The 21,722-nt window shown below is 46.1% G+C and overlaps 1 protein-coding gene and 1 long non-coding RNA gene across 3 annotated transcripts in view; both read left to right on the top strand.

Annotated features, from left to right (window-relative positions):
* IFT43 (intraflagellar transport 43) overlaps positions 1-21,722 on the top strand; it is a 107,028-nt gene that overhangs the window by 48,218 nt on the left and 37,088 nt on the right. The window lies entirely within an intron of this gene.
* Positions 11,910-20,225, top strand: LOC112587786. The gene is made up of 2 exons (XR_006542621.2): positions 11,910-13,197; positions 19,828-20,225. It is a non-coding gene; the product is annotated as an uncharacterized LOC112587786 (long non-coding RNA).

Raw genomic sequence — 21,722 nt, 5'->3', positions numbered from 1 at the left:
AAGCTCCCCTGCCCTAGACAACTACCAACCTGTTTTCTGACTCTGATTTGCCGTTTTTGGGCATTTCGTGTAAATGGAATCACATACCATAAGTCCACTGCATACGGGCAAGTTCCATTCTGAGAGCTTGTTCAGAAGTCCAACAGAGTTAGCCTAGGTACGCACCTAACACAGTCAGCTGTATAGTACTGTACTGTAACAGGTTTATAACACTTTTTACACAAACAATGTGTACATAAAAAAACAAACACAAAAAATAAAACATTTTTAATCTTACAATATAGTACCTTGAAAAGTACAGTACTGCAGTTCAGCAGCTGGCATGCAGGGACTGGCGCACACGTTAGCATCTTTGAAAGTCTGCAACTTGAAGGTCTTATGTTGGGGATTTACTGTATTATGTGGTCTTTTATGAGCGGCTTCTTGCACTTGCATAATGTTTTAAAAGTTCATCCATATTTTGACATTCGGTGTTCTTCTTTAAGTTACTTTTCTAAACAGATTGGAATTGCCTGTTAGTTACTGCTGGATTACAAATCATTTTGGCCTTCAGTTCCCTTGTACTAAGTCTTAGATGAATGGTCAACCAATACACATATATATGTATATATATTTGCTGCCCTTGGCCAACAATATAGTTTAACTAAAGATAAACTCAGGAGAGGAATTTCCTTTTCTCAAATAATACGTATTACTTTTGTTCTGAATTTCTTTCAGCAATTGTTGCCTTGAAAATAGCATTATCAAAAATATTTTTTTCCAGTGTTCCCCTCTTCTCCTCTGTTCCTCTCCCCACCTCTAAACATAGACACACACCACACATATGCTTTCTTCTCTCCTGAAGCATTTGAAAACAAGATGCAATTATCATGATATTTGATCTCTGAATACTCTAGCATGAGTCTCTATAGACTGACATTCTCCGAATAATCACCGTATAATTGTCACATCTAAGAAATTTCATAGTGATTTAATAATATTTAAAATATAGTCTGAATTTCCCCAGTTGTCTCCAAAATGTCTTTTGTAGTTCCAGGAGCCAATCAGAGTTCATATATTGTGTTGGTAGTTCTATCTCTTTTTAGGATCTTTTACACTCTAAAATATTTCCAGCTCCCCTTCCCCATTACCATACCTTCACCCAATGTATTGACTTTTTTGAGGAATCCAGGTCAGTTGTAGAATGTCGCACATTCTGGATTTTGCTGATTGATTCCTCATGATTAGATTCAAATTAAAGGTTTTTGGCAAGAACAAATGATACTGTATACTTTTTATTGTCTCAAAATGGTATAGAAAAATATACTCAGAGATATCCTACTCCCATCCTTATTCCTTTCACCTCATTTCGGTCCATCTCCTATGGATAACTTCTTTATTAGTTTCTGGTTTATCCTTCCTATACTTCTTTTTGCAAAATAAATAAGTGTATATATAAAATTTTTAATGTATCCTTATTTGTTTATATATACTAAGACTTAGCAAATTGTGGCCCACAGGCCAGTCCTCTGCTTTTTATGCAATTTTTAAAGGTTTCTTTCCATTATAATCATTGTAGAATATTGACTGTCTGCCCGTGTTGGGTAATACATCCTTGAACCTGTCTTACACCCAGCAGTTTTACCTCCCACTCCCCTTGCCTGTGTTGCCCTTCCTCACCACCATTCCCCACTGGGAACCACTGGTTTGTTCCCTGTGAGTCTGCTTCTTTTTTGGTATATTCACTAGTTTGTTGTATTTTTTTTAGAATCCACATATAAGTGAAATCATACAGTATTTGTCTTTCTCTGCCTGACTTATTTCACTTAGTATAATGCCCTACAAGTCCATCTATGTCACTACAAATGACAAAATTTTGTTCTTTTTGTGACTGAGTAGTATTCCATTCTGTGTGTGTGTGTGTGTGTGTGTGTGTGTGTGTACACCATTTCTTCTTAATCCATTCACTTTGTTGATGGGCATTTAGGTTGCTTCCATATTTTGGCAATTGTAAATAATGCTGCTTTGAACATTGGGGTGCATGTATCTTTTCAAATTGGTGGTTTTGCTTTTTGAGTGTATACCCAGGAGTGTAGTCGCTGGGTCATATGGTAGTTCCCTTTTTAGTTTTTTTTAGAAACCTTCAGTTTCCCACAGTGCCTGCACCGATTTATATTCCCACCAGCAGTGTGTAGGGTTTCCTTTTCTCCACATCCTTACAAACGTTTATTGTTTGTGTGCCTTTTTTTTTTTTGATGATAGGCATTCTGACAGGTATGACAGGTATCTCATTGTGGTTTTGATTTGCATTTCCCTGATGGTTAGTGATACCTAGCATCTTTTGATGTGCCTGTTGGCCATCTGCATTTTCTCTTTGAAAAAAGTGTCTGTTCAGTTCTTCCACCCATTTTTTAATTGAGTTGTTTGGTGTTTTGTTTTTTTTTTAATGTTGAATTATATGAGCTGTTTATATGTGTTGTATATTAACTGCTTATTGGTCCTGCCATTTGCAAATATTTCCTCCCATTCAGTTTGTTGTCTTTTCATTTTGTTTATGGTCTCCTTTTCTGTGCAAGAACTTTTAAGTTTAATGAGGTCCCATTTTGTTTATTTTTGCTTTTATTTCCTTTGCTTTAGGAGATCCAAAAAAAGAGCATTGCTGCAATTTTGTGTCAGAGTGTTCTGCCTATGTTTTCCTCAGTGAGTTTTATAGTATCCGGTCTTACATTCCTGTCTTTAATCCATTCTGACTTTTATTTTTGTATATGGTATTAGAGAATGTTGTAATTTCATTCTTTCACATGTAGCTATCAAGTTTTCCCATCACCCCTTGTTGAAGAAATCGGCTTTTCTCCGTTGTATATTCGTGCATCCCTCGCCAAAGGTCAGCTGACCCTAAGTGCGCAGCCACCTGTTTTTATAGATCATGCTTTCTTGGAACATGACCATGTTATAAACCTACATTTTATTTATTTATTTTTAATTGAAGTATGGTTGATTTACAGTGTTGCGTTAATTACTGCTGTACAGCAAAGTGCCTCAGTTTTACATAGATATACACTTCTTTTTCATGCTCTTTTCCATTATAATTTATCCCGGGATATTGAATATAGCTCCCTGTGCTGTGCAGTAGGACCTTGTTGTGTATCCATTGTGTGTACCAGTCTGATAATCCCAAACTCCCACTGCGCCCCTCTCCCACCCCCCGCCCCCTTGGCAACTACCATTTTAGTGTTTATGTCCCCGATTCTCTTTCCACTTCACAGATGGGTTCATTTGAGTCATATTTTAGATTCTGCATGTAAGTGATACCATATGATACTTGTCTTTCTTTTTCTAACTTCACTTCGTATGATCATCTCCAGTTACAGCCGTGTTGCTACAAATGGCGTTATTTCATTCTTTTTGTGGCTGAGTAATTTTCCATCGTATGTAAGTGCCACATGTTCTTTATCCACTCCTCTCTTGATGGACAGAGGTTTCCCTGTCTTGACTATTGTGAATAGCGCTGCTATGCATCTTTCTGAATTACAGTTTTGTCTGTGAATCTGCCCAGGAGTAGGATTGCCGGATCACGTGGCCATTCTGTTTTCGGTTTTCTGAGGAGCGTCCATACTGTATGCTGCATTCCCATCAACAGTGTCAAAGAGCTCCCCATCCCCACGCCCTTTCCAGCACTTACTGCATGTAGACTCTTTAATGCTGGCCATGTTCCCCACCTGGCATAAGGCGGTGCCTCCTTGTAGTTTTGATTTGCTTTTCTCTAATAATCAGTGATGTTGAGCGTCTTTTCATGTGCCTACTGGCCATCTGTTTGTCTTCTTTGGAGAGATGTCTGTTTAGGTCTTCCACTTTTTTGATTGGCTTGTTTGTTTTTTTGTTGTTGAGTTATACGAGCTGTTTGTGTATTTTGGAAATTAAGCCCATGTCGGTCACATTGTTTGCAAATATCTTCTTCTGTTTGTGGGTTGTCTTTTCATTTTGGTTATTGTTTCCTTTGCTGTGCAAAAGCTTGTAAGTCTGATTAAGTCCCATTTGTTGTTGTTGTTGTTTTCAATTGCATTGGGAGACTGACATAAGAGAACATTGGTATGTAAATCTACATTTTAAAAATTAGATCTCTCATCCATGTGAAATTAATTCTGGTGTATAATATGAGGTGTGGATCCAGTTTTATTTCTTTTTTCTAAGTGACTTTTGTCCCAGCATCATTTATTTGGAAATTCATCCTTTCCCACCTTCTCCATAGCCTACTTCTGTTCATGTGCCTGGGTCTATTTCTGAACTCATGATTCTGTTCCAGTGGTCTTTCTATTCATATATCATTAAGTACCACACTGGTCCTTGCCAAACATAACAGTCCTTTTTCATGTTGCTGCTACTGCTAAGTTGCTTCAGTTGTGTCTGACTCTGTGCAACCCCATAGACAGCAGCCCACCAGGCTCCCCTGTCCGTGGGATTTTCCAGGCAAGAATACTGGCGTGGGTTGTCATTTCCTTCTCCAATGCATGAAAGTGAAAAGTGAAAGTGAAGTCACTCAGTCGTGTCCGACTCCTAGCGAACTCATGGACTGCAGCCTACCAGGCTCCTCTGTACATGGGATTCACCAGGCAAAAGTACTGGAGTGGGGTGCCATTGCCTTCTCCGTTTTTCATGTTAACCAAGTACAAGAAGAGGAGTGAGAAGTTCTAGTGAGAAGCTACTAAGTTATTAGGGGATTCTTGTGTTTGTATTATCTGGAATTTGTTTTGAAATATGGAAATGAGACAAATCCTATATCTGCTTCTTAGAGGGGGTGGGGGGGAAGGGAATCTCATGTTAAGTCCTCAATGAATATATTAAAGATTTTTTCAGATCAGATCAGTTTCTCCTGGGAGGGAGGCACTTTTCCATTTCCCGTGTTACTTTTCAAAGGATTTCCTTGTTCGGCTTTCTTGGTCTGTGACCCAGTCCTAACCGCTCAATGGCAGTGTGCCCAGGGCTTATCCACCAGCCTCCTCTTCTCTGTCAGCGCTCACTCTTGGCATAATCTCCGTTCAGTCCTGGGTGTTCTCCCATCACCTGCACACTGATGACCCTTGCAGAGTTTGTATCTCTAGCCCAATCCTTCCACTAGCATCTAGCCATCCACAGCTCCTTTCTACTTGAATGTGCAACTCAATCCTAACGTATCCAAATTTGTCTTCTTAATTTCTGCCCCTTCCGCCCCTTCCACCCTGTCCCCTAGTCTGCACCTCCCCAAGCCCCCTCAGGTCTCCGTAAATGGGCTCCACCTTCCCTTTCACTCAGACTCTGAACTTTGGGATCATGCTGGACCCTTCCGTCTCTACTCAGGTTCAGTCCGTCAGCAAACCATATTCATTCTAAACTTCAAGCACACCTGTTGTCTGCACTGCCAACATCATTCCTGGCCCTGACTCGAGCCAGGCCCTCCTCCCTGCCTACCTCTGCCTCCTTCAGTCTCAACTGCAGGAGCCAGAATGACCTCTTTACAGCATGGGTGAGGTCGTTTCACTTTTAACAGCTCAGAACCCCCCAGAGGCATCTCCCCCCAAAAGTATACCACACAGTCTTTCCCATGTCTTCCCAGGCTCCACGTGACCTCACTGTCTATAGCACCCTTCATCACTGTTCCCCACCTCCTGCTGGGAGAGTCACCGCCTGACATACGTCCATATACATGTGTATGGTGTGTGTGTGTGTTAGTTACTCAGTCGTGTGTTGCTCAGACTCTTTGCTACCCCATGGACTGTAGCCTGCCAGGTTCTTCTGTCCATGGAATTCTCCAGGCAAAAATGGAGTGGGTAGCCATTCCCCTCTCCAGGGTATCTTCTGGATAGAATCCAGATCTCCTGCATTGCAGGCAGATTCATTACCATCTGAGCCACCAGGGAAGCCCACACATGTGTATACACGTATACACATATTGTCTTTTTCTCTCTACTGTCTTATTAGCTCTGTGAGAGGAGACATACACTTGTTCACATACCCCCAGGTCCCTCAAACAGTGCCAGTCCATAATAAGCTCTCTGTGACTATTTATTGAACACATGAATGATGAGATCAGTAGTTCTGTGGGGTCACTTACTGTGTCAGTGTGGGACCTGAACTCAAGGCTGGCAGCTCTATTGGGGAGGTGATGCTCTGTATGAAGAGCCTGAACCAAGGCAGTGGTGTGAGCGTGGACAGAAAGGAGATTTGGAGACATTTTGGAGAAAGAGTTAACAGACGTGCCATTGGTTGGGTACAGGGCAGAGGACAGAGTTTAAGGTCATTGCAAGGTGCCTGATCTCGCTCCCTGGTTGGGTAGTGGTGTCATCAGATGAGGAAGGCAGAAAGAGGGACTTGACTTGGAAGCCAGCAGCAGAGAATATAGATCATTTCCTCAGCGTAGGAGTTGAGGGGAGAGGTTGAAAAGCAGTTGCAATTTGAGCCATCTGTACCAATAGAAGACAAGGACAAAGCCTTGGATTTGGCTGTTTGGAGATTGCTAGGGGCCTTTGAGAAAGTGATTACAGTGATTTGTGTTGGGGCCAGAGTCAGTTACAGCATGTGGAAGAGGAAGGTGGAAGTGAGGGGGTTGGGAACAGTGGTACAGGCTCCTACTCTGAGAAGGTGCAGACACAGGTGGGACAGTATTTGGAAGGAGGAATCTGTGTTGAGCCTTATGTGTGTAATAGCTGGCAAAGAGTGATTACAGATGAAAGGGAGGTGGTGTGAAGAAGTAGGATCCTGAGGGATGGGATAAAACCTTCTAAGAAAGGCTAACTAACCTTAGACAGGAAGAGGCAGGGACATTTTTTCCTTCAGGACAAGAGGGGCTTTGGAAAGGCCTGTAAGTTATCAAGAAAGGCTGAAGGAAGTAGGGAATTGGGGGCTACTTCATTTTTAATTGACCTCTTTTTTTCCCCTTCTTTTTTTCAAAGTGGGAGGGCAAACTTGAGTGTTAAACTTGTTCAAGCAAAGGAGAGCTGGCATCTGGAGCCTAGTAGAACAGATTGGAAGCAGAAAGAGGAAAGGGGATCAGCTAGCCGTAAGAGAGGCAGTTGCTGGGCTGCATTGAGGGCCTGCCCCATGAAGCTGGAAACATGAACTCCTGCTATTTGCAGGCGCCTCAGGGAGTCCAGAGTGTCAGTAGGCTTTCTGCCCTGCAAGAACTTGGGTTCCAGTTGGGGAGATGAGGCATTTTCATGCACAAAAATCAGGATCGCCTAGAGCACATCATAAGTGAGAAACTAAAGGAGTGGCCAACCTCTATGATGTGACGTCAGAGGAGAGTAATCACGGTGGTCAAGGAACCCCTTGAAGAGGAGCTGGGGGTCAAGCTGGGGGAATTCTGGTGGGCAAAGAGGATCATGGGAAAGGATTAGTGTAGGTGTAAGTCTTGGGGGTGGGAGCAGTTACCGTATTGTCAGTCTGGTTAGAGCAGAGAAGTCACACTAAAAATAATGTGCCCTTAAATTCTTTGGGGATGTGCTAGTCACCTGTCTCAGTCAGTTCAGGCTTCTACAACAGTCTCATAATCAGAGTGGTTTAAACAGCAAACATTTGTTTCTCACAGTGCTGGAGGTTAGAATTTTGAGATCTGGATGCTAGCATGGCTGGGTTCACATGGCCTTCCTTGGTGCGTGCACGCACAGAGATCTCATGTCTCTTCCTTATTTTATGAGGGCACTAATCCCATCATGGGGGCTCCACCCTCATGACCTCATCTAATCCCAATTAGTTCCCAAAGGCCCCACCTTCAAACACCATTGAATTGGGGATTAGGGTATCAACGTTTGAATTTGGGGGGCCATAAACTTTCAGTCCATAGCTGCACCTTACCTGTGCATTGCACCAACCATATTGGGTAGATTCTAGTTTTTAAGGTATCCCAGGACAAGGCGGGGAGAAGGAAGGTGAGGCTTAGAGAGGTCTGTGTTGTCCCCAGTGGGAAATAGAAAAGAGGCTGTTTACTGAGAGGCTCACAGCCCACAGCCACAGGGGTGTGAATTTCTGGGATACCTTTGTTTTGTCTGCATAAACCTGTCCAAGCTAGAAAGCAGGGCATGTGTTGCCCACCTCCCTGGCCAGAGCTGTTGGCTGCTGGAACCCAAATACTCACCCCTGAGCCACTTAGGAAAGGGCTGTATTCAGGAATGGCCTGAGATCTGGAATCACTGCCTGTTCCCTCTCCTGGCACCCCAGACATAGCTATGCCAAAGAATCCATCTTGGAGCCAGGCTGGCCTTGGCTCTGAAGTTGTCCGAGGTGGGGCACTTGTACCTAGTGGGGAATAGAGCTGAACAAGAGTCAGCTAGACTTGGGAAAGAGAGGAAGGAAAGGTAGTCTGATTAAGTTTTGTCTCAAAGTGTCTGTTTTTGGGTTTGTCCCTGCATTGATCTGCAAGGGAATGAGGCAAGTAATGGCCCCTCGGGGACTTTCAGGACTTTGCTCTCAATGTCAGCCGTCATTTTCAATCACCCTCTCCCTCCCAGCCATTAATTTTGGCCCAGGATCATGGGGACTTGTCCATCTATCACTCCTAATTGACACTAAATGATCTGTCAGTTTATTGATGAACGGCAGGAGTGGAATTGTCACAATATATTTTACTTTCTAACAACTCCTCCTGACAATTTTACCTTGTCCATCTCACTCTCCTCACATAAATCTCCATTGGCCGCTCGTTCCTTCTCACGGGCCGTTCTGGTGCCAGCCACTTCCACAGCATCTGCACGCGTCAAGGACATCAAGATGGCGGTAGAACAGCCCGTGTGCTGGTCCTGAGGTTGCCCCCTTCCCTCCTCCTTCTCTCTTTCCCTCTTGCTTTTTTTTTTAATGGCAGAGATGTTCCAAGAATACTAAAGGGCTTCTGTCCTCTCCCTCGGTGTCATTGCCATACCAGAGTCTCTTTACCTTCTTGTTAGCAGCGAGTAGTTAATTCTTATTAGGCTACCAAAGTGTGAAAGGCAAAAAACTCAGAGCCGCCAGGCTCCTAGATCTGTGAGCACAGTTGCAGACCTGTGTTCTGTCCTCTTTAAAGCAGCTCTGTTCCAAGCTGGCCATCCCCATAGAAGTCAGTTTCTTAGAAAGATGTCGCTGAAGGTGGGTTAGCTGGAGCCTGCCCACTGGTGTGCCGTGTGCAGGATATAGGTGGGCCTTTGGGGCCCAGCTTAGAGCTGCCAAGGACCCTGAGCTGTCACCAGTGGCCACAAGCAGTCTCATCTGTCCAACCCCAGTTTTCTATTCAGCTTTTACTAAGTGCCCCCAAGTCTTGAAAGAGATGGGGAGGCACTGGGCTAGAGATATATAATGGTATATAGTTACTGTGGGTATGAAAAATCCTTTATCCTTTATGAGGCCAAGGATGAGCAGAGGCGCTCGACAACATATTAAAATGTCATTGCCCTCCTCCCTCCTTCCGTTCCTGTTGAAGATAATTTTTGTTAACTGATAGGGACTGTTTTTGTTTATTAACCGTCCTTCCATTATCATGCCTATCAAAATTAATGATGGTTCCTTAATGTCATCTGATAGCTAGAGTATATTCACGAGCACTTCCATTGTCTCGATGTCTTTTTATGGTTGATTGTATAACAAAAAGGGCAAATCAAGGTCCTCACCTGTACATAGTCATTAGATGTCTTTAGTCTCTTTCATTCTGAGCCATCCCCACCCCACACCCACCTCTTTTTTCCTCCCACGCCATTGATTTTTTTTTTTTTCCTTTGAGAAACTTGTCCTACAGGGTGGCTCACATTCTGGATCTGGCCTGTTGATTCCTAGTCGTGGTGTCTGACTTGCTCCTCTGGCCCCCATCTCCCAGTGAGGCTGGAAGTTAGATCTAGGTCAGCTGATGGTTAGACACAGACTCACCATCTGGCAGAAGCGCTTCCCGGGTCGTGTTGTGCACATTCCGCTGCATCTCGTCCGTAGGCACAGGTGTCCCGGCTCCCACTGCCAGTGAAGCTGTGATGGGTCCTTGGAGTCAGGGGTGTGGCCTCCATGTTACATGGCCCACCAGACGCCCACCTACTGGTCAGAGTATCCACTGATGACTGTTGCCTTGAGCTGTGATTTCATTAACAGGTGTCATATGGTAATTTTCTAATTTTCACTCATAGAAAATTAGAAATTCTTCCATAAAAATACTTCCTCTACAACTGTTTGGTTGCCTGAAATACAATTCATTATATCTTTCATCCTGCTTTTCCCCCTACTCCATCCAGTCTTTTTAGTTTGAAAATTTTCAAATCTATAGAAAAGTTGCAAGAATAGCACAACAAGACATCCTTCCCATTGCTAATGTTTTACTGCACGTGGCTCTTTCCTCATTTTCTATTTTTTTTTTTTTTTCTTTTTCTGAACTGGTTGAGAGTGGCAGCTGCCTTTGCATTTGCATTACTTACCACTTGACATATACAGGTTCTCAGTACATACGTGATCACTGAGTCTTTTGGACATTTCTTACAGAGCTCCAGTAATTAAAAAGGGACCAGATATCCTTGAGCCCTTGACCTTCAGAATTTTCATCAATAGATACGATTTTGTTTAGCAGTATGGAGAATTTCTTTTCCACATGCTGCCCTGAGCTGTGTGCTGCCCTGGGATCCCAGAATTGGCATGACCTGGCAATGTCTGCAGCGGTCCTGAGCACCACGAGTGAACATTTATTTAGCTCTCAGCAAGGTTGATCAAGTATCAGAGATGAGTGTCCAGTGTTGGATGAAATCAGATGAGGCCATTGCACAAGAGATGGTTGAGAAGGGAAGTCTTGATAGGTTATTGTGCATCCGTTTCCAAAAGCTGTGCCCAGGGCTCGGGCGCCATGGCCCTGTTATTGAGGATTTCGGAGATGCCCATGTGAGCCCCCTGCTTGAACCTCTGTCTTGTCTTTGTCTTTACTGCTCCTGCCTGCACATGTGCTTTTCCTCCACATGGCTTCTGAGACACGACAGATTAAAAAAAGGTGGCTTCAGGACCAAGCAACAACATACCTTTTTAACGTACACCTTCCATTTGTTCAATCTGTGTGGGCTCCCAAAAAAGGAATTTCTCGTCTTGCTCTCAAGCCATGTTCAGAACCTGGATGGAAAGATGATAAAGGACAATCTAGATAAGTTTTTTACTTTAATGAACTTAGAGAATCCACAGGGATTTTTTCGGCTTGTTGATTTGTTTGTGTAGACCATTGAGAATTTCATTGCGTTGTTTATCGCTGTAAATCATTTATGTTCAGTCGGACCTGAAGATGAAATAGATACCAAAACTGCATCCATTAACATAACGAGTGAAAAATGTGTCCTCAGGAAGTGGGGAAGAATGTGTGATTTGTTGAGCTCATTCTGTTCTTACACTTTCTTGTCTTCAAACGCTTGTACTGTGTTGGTGGCTGGTAGGTAGCGGGCATGAAGGCAGGACTCTGCTGAACTGTCCTCTCCGACTGAGCCCCGAAGTGTGCACAGCCATGAGGTAGTCACTGCAGGTCACTCTCCATGGGCAGAGGCGAAGGTGAGCGTTGGTTCATCCTGCAGACACGGGGACAGACTGCTGCGCCTCGGCCAGCGCGTGCCGCCAGGTCTAACTCTGGTCGACAGAACCCCTTTCCATAGTGATGATATTCTTCCTCTTTGTGGAGTAAGGTCTGTTTGACCTTAAAACTCAAATGTAGCAAAGTTGAGAAAGGTGGCTCACTTCCTGAACACAACTGTGACAGAGAGAAAGAGTAGGACGCAGAGACAGTGCAGATCCTTATGCTGTAGACACTGTATCACTGCACCCCGTCTTTCGAGACATCAGAACTCTGAGTGAGTGTTTAACTTTATTTTTTTTAAATAAATTTTATTTTTCAACTCTTATTATTTTTATTATTAAAGTATAATTGCTTTGTGATGTTATGTTAGTTTCTGCTGTACAACAAAGTGAATCAACTAAATATATAGGTATCCCCGCCCTCTTGAGCTTCCCTTCGACATCCCCCATCCCACCCCTCTAGGTCATCACAGAGCACCGAGCTCAGCTCCCTGTGCTATGCAGTAGCTTCCTGCTAGCTCTTTTACACATGATAATGTATTTATATGTCAGAGCTACTCTCCCAGTTCGTTCCACCCTCCCTGTTCCCCCTCCTGTGTCCATAAGTCCATTCTGTACATCTGTGTCTCTATTCCTGCCCTGCAAATAGGTTCATCTGTACCATTTTTCTAGATTCCCTGTATTTAAAAAATCATGGTATAGAATTCAAAAGATTAAAGAGACTGGGATCGTGAAATTTGCTAAGACAGTAAATCTTAAATATTCCCACTCTGCATGCACACAAATGGTAACTGTATGAGATGATGTATGTATTAAGTTGATTGTGGTAAACGTTGTACACCTTAAATATATATAATCTCTGTCAGTTATGCCTCATTAAAGCTTAAAAAAAAAAAGGCTGGGATATAAAAGGAAAGTTTCTTTCTCTGTTTTTTGTGCCCCCAGATACTCAGATCCCCTTCCTGTGTCAACCACTGTTCACTAGTTTTATTGAGTTTCCTGCCAAAGATACTCTGTGCATTTACAAAAAAATAAGTTAATGTGCTCTATAACTACGCCCCCCCCATAAACGGTAGCACATCTATTCTGCATTTTTCTTTTATCATATAAGAGTATTTCTTGGTGATCTTTCTGAATCTCAATACAGAGTAGACCTGCATCATTTTTAAGGGCTGCATAGTACTCCAATCATGAGCAGACAATAGGCATGATATTCTCCCAGGCTGTAAAAGGAGACTTGCATTTTTTTATTCATGTAGCTGCTGTAACATGACTCTTTAGAAAATATCAAAGACTTCAGATACAGTACATATAAATTCCATAGGCTGGAGAACGAACAGGAAGCATATATCGTTTTTTTCATTGAAGATTGAGAGAGGCACATTTTCCTGCGTTCCCATTTGGATCCATGAAAGTGATGTTCTGTGTTCTGTTCACTGCAGTTTAGGGGCCTGGATGGCTCGTCTAGTGTCACAGAAGCAGTTTACTTATGCAAATGACTAAATATGAAATAATTGGAATCTTGCAATTCTGTCAAGTGCCTCCCAGTTGAAGGTGATAGCAGTCTGTTCCCGTAAGCCCCGCCTGGAGTAGCATTTGGATACTTCCCTTCCCGCTCTGAAAGGTGGAGCAGTCTTCAGACTACTGGGCTGCTACTAAGGCTGCCTGGGCAGCCCTGCGCAGGCCCTCCCTGGAGCAGAGGTGAGCGCCTGGTGCCCAGGGAGGTGGGGAGGGTGCATGCAGTGACTGGAGATGGGCCTGCCGCCCGTGCGTGTGCTCCTGGGAGGGGACAGCTGAGGCCGGAGGCTGCACGGTGCCCAGGAGCCGCGTTTCTAGAGCCCACATCAGCGGCCCTGCTTCCCAGGTACCTGCAGGGAGGCCTGTTGGAAGGGCTGCCTAAGACTGCAAAGTAACAGGCTGCGATCCATCCCTACCCTGCCCAGCTTCCCTCAGGCCTGCAGCTTTTCTTGACTAGTTAAACTACCCTTGAGTTTTATCTTTATGACTGAAAGCCAGGAGCGATTCTAGAATAGGTTCTTGGCATGTCCTATGAAGGCTTTGACTTTTGGTCCTTTGCAGTTTCTAGTTTTGCAGAGGTGCAAATTCTTGTGTGACTGGAGTTGGGAACCAGGGGTAGGATCGTAAAAGAGGGAGTCTCAGGTTCGGGAAGGGATTGACAGGCCCACAGAGGGGTCCCTTAATTTACAGTAGCCAAGAAAGCACAGCGTCCTATGGAATGTTCATGTGCCTCTCTGGACTATCACTTAGAGCAGAGATCTGGAAACTAGAAAGTGAAAGTGAAGTCGCTCAGTCGTGTCCGACTCTTTGTGACCCCATGGACTGTAGCCCACCAGGCTCCTCTGTCCATGGAATTTTCCAGGCAAGAGTACTGGAGTGGGTTGCCATTTCCTTCTCCAGGGGATCTTCCCAACCCAGGGATCGAACCCAGGTCTCCTGCATTGTAGACAGACGCTTTACTGTCTGAGCCACCAGGGAAGTGAAATTAGAAGGTTCTGTCCAAATCCTTTCAGATTCTGGTGCCTCTACAGTGCTGCCCTCGGTCTGCCTGAACTCCTTCCACTGCTGGGGGATTCAGTGGAGACATTTATATATTTTTTTTAAGTCTTTTGTAGTTATATAAGCAAACCAAGGACATTTTAATGATATAAAAATTCAAACAAGACATGAAGCTAAATTTGCCTGAAACTATCATTTCCTCCGATCCTAGTCATCTCTCTAGAAGTGGCTACTCATAACAGTTCATTGGTATCTTTTACCAACAATAGATACATAGTTTTGCACAATAGATACACCTTCAGAAGTATATATATGTAGTTGTCCCTCGGGATCCAAGGGGGGACTGCTTCCAGGACACCCATAGGTATAAAAATCATCAGTGTTTAAATCTCTTATATCACATGGCATGGTATTTGCATATAACTTATACACATCCTCCCATGTACTTTAAATCATCTCTGCATTACTTATGATTCTTAATATGATGTAAATGCTATGTAAATAGTTGTAAATACAATGCAAATGCTATGTAAAGAGTTGGCAGGGTGTGGCAAGTTAAAGTTTTGCTTTTTGAGATTTTTTTTTCCTTCAGATATTTTAAATCTGTGGTTGGTTGAATCTGCAGATGCAGAACCCATGGATATGGAGGGAGGACTGTGTGTGTGTGTATGTGTACACATATATTACACGCAAATACACATATATACAAACACACAACACCCCCCCTCACCCCCGCCATGTTTTTTTAAACAGCTCCTCTTTAGGAAATTTGCAGCTCCATCCTCTGACCCAGATTCCACCTTCTGGGGCCACATTGCAGAACCACGTGTAGACAACCCACATGCCATGCCCAGCCCTCTTGTTGTATGGATGGGAAAACACACACACACATGGTGTTCATTGTGGCTTTGGCACTGGCTGGTGTGCTAAGCACAGTTGTCTTAATTTATCCTCAAAGTACCCCCCCCCCCCATTAGGTAGGTTCTCTTATTATCCCCACTAAAAGACAAGGAAACAAAGCTTCAGAAACGCTGACTAACATACTCACGGTCACACAGCCAGTAAGAGCCTGGCAGGATTTGAACCAGGTGAGTCTGACCGTGGGTCATGCTCTTCTTCTCTGCACCTTGACACCTTCTGTTTCGTGCCCTTGACCCCTGGTGTTGTGTGTGTGCGCTGGCGGGAGTCTCAGCGGGTGTTCCCCGAGGGCAGAGCAGCACGCGGTGAACGCGCGACCCACGGCTTCCCTGGCTGCCTGCCTGCAGAGTTGGTGAGCACAAAGGATGCGGTCTACACAGGTCAAGGCCACGCCGGTCACACAGTCAACAGGCCCAATTGGGCTCGTGGTTCAGTTCAGTTAGGCATCAGAAACGTTCATTCCTTCTAAGCCTGCTGTGCCCTCCAAGAACTGGATCCGTCCCCAGGCAGCCAGCTATGGAGCCGGTTCTAGTTATAGGTTTCGGCCGTGACTCCTGCCAAGGCCAAGGGCAGAGTGGTCTATGGGCTCTCAGCCCAGAGCAGGTGCTCCAAGTGTTCACGAAATGAAGGCAGGCATCTGCCTGGGAGGTATTTCCCCTGCCCATCTCCCCCATACATCCCCCCTCCACTATCCTCCTCCTTCCAAGGGTCACTCCTTCCTACCCCGCGCCCCCCACCCCTCCCCATGCCTGCTGGAAGTTGAAACATCTGCCTGTGGTCTAGTCCCATCGCCATGTCCATCACCCGCTCCCCTGTGACCTTGGCGCAGGCAGGTCATGTGGACTCTTTGGGCTGAGGCTCCCAAGGGCTTTGGACTAGATGATCTCAAAGCTCCCCCATTCAGCTGTAGGATGTCACAATCCTGGGAAATCCCAGATGTTCAAGCCCTGTGGCTCCAGGATTTCTTCCCACCGAGCTCTGTCTGGGAGAAAGCGGGGCAGTCCAGCTTCTCCTGATGCCCCCAGCTCCACACCCTTGGGCTCTGTCTCTTCAGCGTTAGAGCTGAATGGTCTCTAAGGCCCTGCACAACTCGGAAAGAGTGTCTGCCCGTCTGACCTGTGCTTTCCGGACAGCCACTTGAGACAAATCATCTGGGTGCATAAACCACGGCCTTGAAATGGAACAGTCGACAGACCCCGAGACGCAGCAAGCCTCCCAGGCACAGGGGCCGGTGGAGGAGGCCTGGGTGTGCCCCAGTGTGCTTGGAGTAGGCAGAGCCCGGGGGAGACGGAAGCCTGCGGTCTGCCTGGAGAAGTGAAGGAAGTTGGTGGACAAGGCAGAGAAGGACCTGCATGCAGGGCCGTGAGTTCCAGGCATGTGCTTTACCAGGAGCCTTGGATGTGTTGACAGCTGTGACCGGTGGTGCAAGGGACACACGATTACACCTCTTCTGAATGCTTTTCTGATGTGGCACCATCTTGGGGAATTTGCAGATGTAAAAAGCTGCCTGTTTCTCCCATAGAGGCCTCCTCTTAAGGGCTGCCCCAGCTCCACTCTGTATAGTGAGTGCTTCTCTCTCCAGGCTGGATGGAGTTGCGGAGAGGCCTGCTCAGCTTTTCCCTTGAGTTTGACATCCCTTTTTGTTCTGGCAGATTTTGGTGATGTCACTCATCCATTTCCAGTGAATTGCTCTCCTCATGTGTCCATTTCAAATCATTGCTTTCTCTTATGAGACTATTTATTAAGGTTACCTAATTATGATTTCATGAGGGTGGTTTTTCCATAGGATATGTGTTCTTCCTCACCTGGAATGACTTCTCATTTGCCACAAGTTTTCTTGTATTAGTGAGGTTGAATTCATCTGCAAGCAGCAGCATACGTGTGTGCTCAGTCACTCTGTTGTGTCCCACTCTTTGTGACCTCATGGACTCTAGCCCACCAGGCTTTTCTGTCCATGGTGTTATCGTGGCAAGAATACTGGAGTGGGTTGCCATTTCCTCCTCCAGGGGATCTTCCCAGCCCAGGGATCGAAATCCTGTCTCCTGAGGCTCCTGCATTGGCAAGCAGCAGAGAACCGTATTAGTAGAGCTCTAAATGGAAAGAGGTTTATGTCAGAAAATAGGAGGTCCAGAACTTTGTGGTCCAGGGCTGATGTGGCAGCTCCGTGGTAACAGCAGAAGATGGAACTCTTTCCATCTTCCTGCCCACCATCCTTTGCATGTGGGCCTTTGTCATCATGCTGTGCCTCATAGTGGTATAATGGCTGCTGTGCCTCCAGACCTCACCTCTGTTTTCCAGGCAGGAAGAATGGTGGATGATATGGAGGAGAAGAAAAAGGGTTCTTTATTAGCAAGAATTTGTCTTTTGGAGGTGAGGGGGTAGAATATGCTTTCCACGGACTGCTGCACCTTTCTCATTGATCAGGAATGTATATGCTCATCCCTCAGTGCAAAAGAGGCTGGGGAGTAGAATATTTTTAGTTAGGCTCATTACGAACCAAAGCAGAATTAGGGTTTGAGTTGAGAGGACGAGGACAGGAGTTCTGAGTAGGCACCATGCTGTTTTCTGTGGTCGACTCCATCAGGCCGAGAGACAGAAACCACTGGTTGGGGTTCTTTCTGAGACTGTGTCATGTGATGTAGAGAGTCGGGTGTGCTAAGGAGCATAAAAACAGTCTCACCTAATGCTGGGAGCTTCTTAGAAGTAGGGAATCATTTGGAAAGGCCTCAAAAGGCAGAAAAATTTGCTTTTGAGACAGGGATAAACAAACGTGGCTGAAGTGAAGGAAGGGAGCCAAGTGGCCAAGTGGCAGAGGAAGTAGAAAGCAGTGACAAGGGTGGACAGCGTGAGAAGGGTGTGCACCGAGAAGGCTGAGGGTGAACCTGGAGACCGAGTCAGCATCAGGGGAGAGTTAGCATCAGGGAAGCAGCGGGCGGCTGGCGTGAGGACTAGGCGGGTGTAGGTGGCGGGCGGCTAGCCAGGTGGGGAGAGTGGGTGTGTCTCATTCCTCCAGGGTTGGCTGCCCGGCATGTTGGCTGAGGGGTTCCCGACAGGTTCAGCCAGAGGCAGCAGTAACCTGGGAAGCAGGGGAGCAAGGAGGTTAGAAGCAGAAAGTATGGAGCAATGGCTGTGCACACCTAGCCAGCACCCATCTCTGGGCAGGGGTTCCGTTATAGGATTGAGGAGGAGAAAGACAGTGTCTTGAGCACAGGGAGTGGAGACTGGAGTTAAAAGCATCCTCATTATCATCGTAATGGAAGTAGCAACGGCTGTTCCCCGTCTCATCCTGTGTGCCAAGTACTGTGCTAAATACTTGATGTAAATTAACTCACTTGATTCTAATGACAACCCCGTGAAGCGAAATGTGGTACTATCACCAGTTTTGCAGAATTTAAGTGACTTGCCCAAGAGCATACAGCCAGTGAATGGTGATGCTCAGCTTTGAACCCTCTGACTCCAGAGCCGGTACTCAGAGCCAGCTGAGCCCCAGGGCCTCCAGCCCTCTGGGAGCGGGAGAGCAGAGGGTTGACTTCTGAGGTGCCCTCTTGGGAGGTCCAGAGGGTCAGCAGGTCCTTCTCTCCAGCTGCTTAGAGGGAAAGGAAGTAGAAAGGAGTCATAATCAGGAGGAAGTGAGCCACCGAGGCGGTTAGCAGAGGAGTGGGAAGGGGAGGTACAGGCTCCCGGTGAAGCTGGGAGAGCGTGGCAGATTTTGACAACACCTAAGAAAAGAGACTTCCCTGGAGGCTCAGATGGGAAAGAATCTGCCTACAATGTGGGAGACCCAGGTTTGATCCCTGGGTCAGGAAGATCCCCTGGAGAAGGAAACGACAACCCACTGCAGTACTCTTGCCTGGAAAATTCCATGGACAGAGGAGCCTGGTGGGCTACAGTCCATGGGGTCACAAAGAGGTGGACACGACTGAGCAACTTCACTTCTTCAAGAAAAGAGGGCTTCCCAGGTGGGCTCAGTGGGTAAAGAACCCACCGGCAATGCCTGAGACGCAGGATATGCAAGTTTAGTCCCTGGGTCGGGAAGATCCCCTGGAGGAGGGCATGGCCATCCACTCCAGTATTCTTGCCTGGGAGCGTCCCACGGACAGAGGAGCCCGGTGGGGTACGGTCCCTAGGGTTGCAAAGAGTCAGGCACGGCTGAAGTGACTGAGCACACAGGGAAAGGGAAGGGGGGACCGAGGAGGAAAATGTCTTCAAGTCTTCAGTAGGAAGAGAGTCTGTGTGAACTTTGTTGTCTCTAGAAATGACTGCGTAAGGGAGAAGGGTCCCCCGCTTCCTTTCCCTGCTGTTCCCGTCCTCTTTCCCTGCCCTTCTGCTCCCTCTTCCCTTTCCTCTTTGGTTTTGTTTTCCCCACGCATTGACTTTGGGAATCTCCAAACCAGCACATGACAGTGATTGAAATTTTAGGGCTGGATTAAACCAGCTGTGGGGATCAGGAAGATTCCCCCGGAGAAGGGCATGGCAACCCACTCCAGTGTTCTTGCCTGGAGAATCCCGTGGACAGAGGAGCCTGGTGGGCTACGGTCCATGGGGTTGCAAAGAGTCAGGCACGACTTAGTGACTGAGCACACAAACCAGGTGTGGGAAAGGGGCAGCTTGGGAGGTTGTCAGAGTAGGAAATGGTTTTCATGGGAACAGACTCGGGGGGTGGGCAGTGGGGACCAGTAGAGGCGGGGTCAGCATCATTCACAGAGCCGAGGAAGGACCCAAGAGGTCACGAGGTGAGCCCCTTCGGTTTGGAGGTGGAGAAAATGAGACCTGGGGTGGTTAAGTGGCTCAGGGGTGGAATCTTAAGACTTAGAAAAGCCCGCAGATGTCACCTTGCCCCACCGCCCAAGGTTGTCCAGCTAATTAGTGTAATAGAATGTGCCTCTCGTTCTGCAGCCATGCCATCCTCAAACCTGGAGAGCGGCAGGCATTCATCTCAAGTTCATGAAAAGGCCGTGCACTTCGCTATTTGTGCAACAGCGCGTCTGTGAGAATAAAACCCGTCTTTACTGCAGTCCTCTGGGACCCTCGCAGAAATGAGATGTTGATCATATGAAGCAATCGTACTGAACAAAACAAAAAAAAAAAACTTTCAAGGAAAAGAAGTTGTGTCCCCTGAGCCAGCCCGTCTGCTAAAGGGGGATGCGCCGCTTTGCAGAGTGAGCCGGCTGAAAGCCAGCAGGGAGCGACGGGGGTGCCCGCCATTGGTTAGAATTCTCCCAGCATACATGATCTCCTTGTTCTCCCTTTGATGGATTCAGTCTCTCAAAAATAAAATGCATCTGTGAACATCATACCTGCCTTTTCCCTTCTCTTTTTAGTCCTTTATTGAGAAGTAACTGAAAGCCGTTTTCCTTGTCGAAGCCACAGCCCGGGCAGACGTAGGTATAATTTATGCACACGAAATAGAACCCCTTTTATATAAGCTCGGTTCTTTTCTGGTCTGGTGGGCCTGCTGGTGGTTTTACTTTTTGTCCCGTCTTCCCTCACCACCGCTGGTTACTGGGGGCTAGGCCTCTTTCTCCTGGTTTCACAGCGGTCATCGCACAAGAGGCCATATTGAGAAGTGCCAGAGTGTCCTCGGTTCTGTACCAGGGAGTCACTGGGTTGGATCCGGAGCCTTCCAGAAGGCTGCCCCACACAGTACCCTGCCAGGCCCCGGGAGGGCCTCGCACGTTGGCAGTGGAGGGGGGCCACCTCTAGCAGCAGGTACCACTGCACCACCTTCCCTGTGGGTAGCTTCTCACTTGGGTGAGTCCCAGTGTGATTGCGGGCCTGTGGGGGACCACAGGATGCAACGGAAAGACAGAGAGAACAACTAGTGAATGACCAGAAGGAAGTCTCCACTGGTTTCTTTATTATGGAAGAAAATTCTAGGAGAAGTAAAAGACCCTGATCATTCAGTGTAAATCATCTCTAGTTTTTTAAAAAATGGACTGAAATAAAGGTTTTTAGAAGCACTGATGAAAGTTTGCCCCCTGACTTTGCCAACCAAGGTCCATATAATCAAAGCTATGGTTTTTCTAGTAGTCATGTATGGATGTGAGAATTAGACCATAAAGAAGGCTAAGCACTGAAGAATTGATGCTTTTTCAACTGTGGTGCTGGAAAAGACTCTTGAGAGTTCCTTGGACTGCAGTGAGATCAAACCAGTCAATTCTAAAGGAAATCAACCCTGAAGATTCATTGGAAGGACTGATCCTGAAGCTGAAACTCCAGTACTTTGGCCAACTGATGCAAAGAGCCGACTCACTGGGAAAGACCCTGATGCTGGAAAAGATAGAAGGCAGGAGAAGGGATGACAGAGGACGAGATGGTTGGATGGCATCACTGACACAATGGACATGAGTTTGGGCAAGCTCGGGGAGATGGTGAAGGACAGGGAGGCCTGGCGTGCTGCAGTCCATGGGGTCACAAAGAGTCAGATGTGACTGAGCAACTGAACAACAGCAAAAACTGACTTGTGGAGCCGTGATCTCCACTTACTTTGGTTACCACGTCCTGTGTCATTTCACTTTTCGTCCTTGTGGCCACATTTCCCAGAGACCAGCCCCAAGTCTCAAAGTTACTGTCTCTCCCATCGGCTTTCAGCCCCCTCCAATTGTATCAATGGGAAAGTCTCAGTTTGCACCTAGTATTTCCTTAATACCTTGCTAATCTACCTTTTTAACAAAGGAGGAATATGCCATAGGCTCAGACTTTGGCAAATAGCAATATGTAGCTATAATAAATTTTGTGTTTTGTTTAAGCTGTATTGTTTTTTTTGTAACTACTTTCTCTATGGTTGGTAA

The sequence above is a fragment of the Bubalus bubalis genome, chromosome 11 (genome assembly GCF_019923935.1).
Source record: "Bubalus bubalis isolate 160015118507 breed Murrah chromosome 11, NDDB_SH_1, whole genome shotgun sequence".
In the NCBI taxonomy this organism is placed as follows: Eukaryota; Metazoa; Chordata; class Mammalia; order Artiodactyla; family Bovidae; genus Bubalus; species Bubalus bubalis.
Note: the sequence above shows the minus strand (reverse complement) of the source record. Positions and strands in the feature narration are given on the sequence as shown.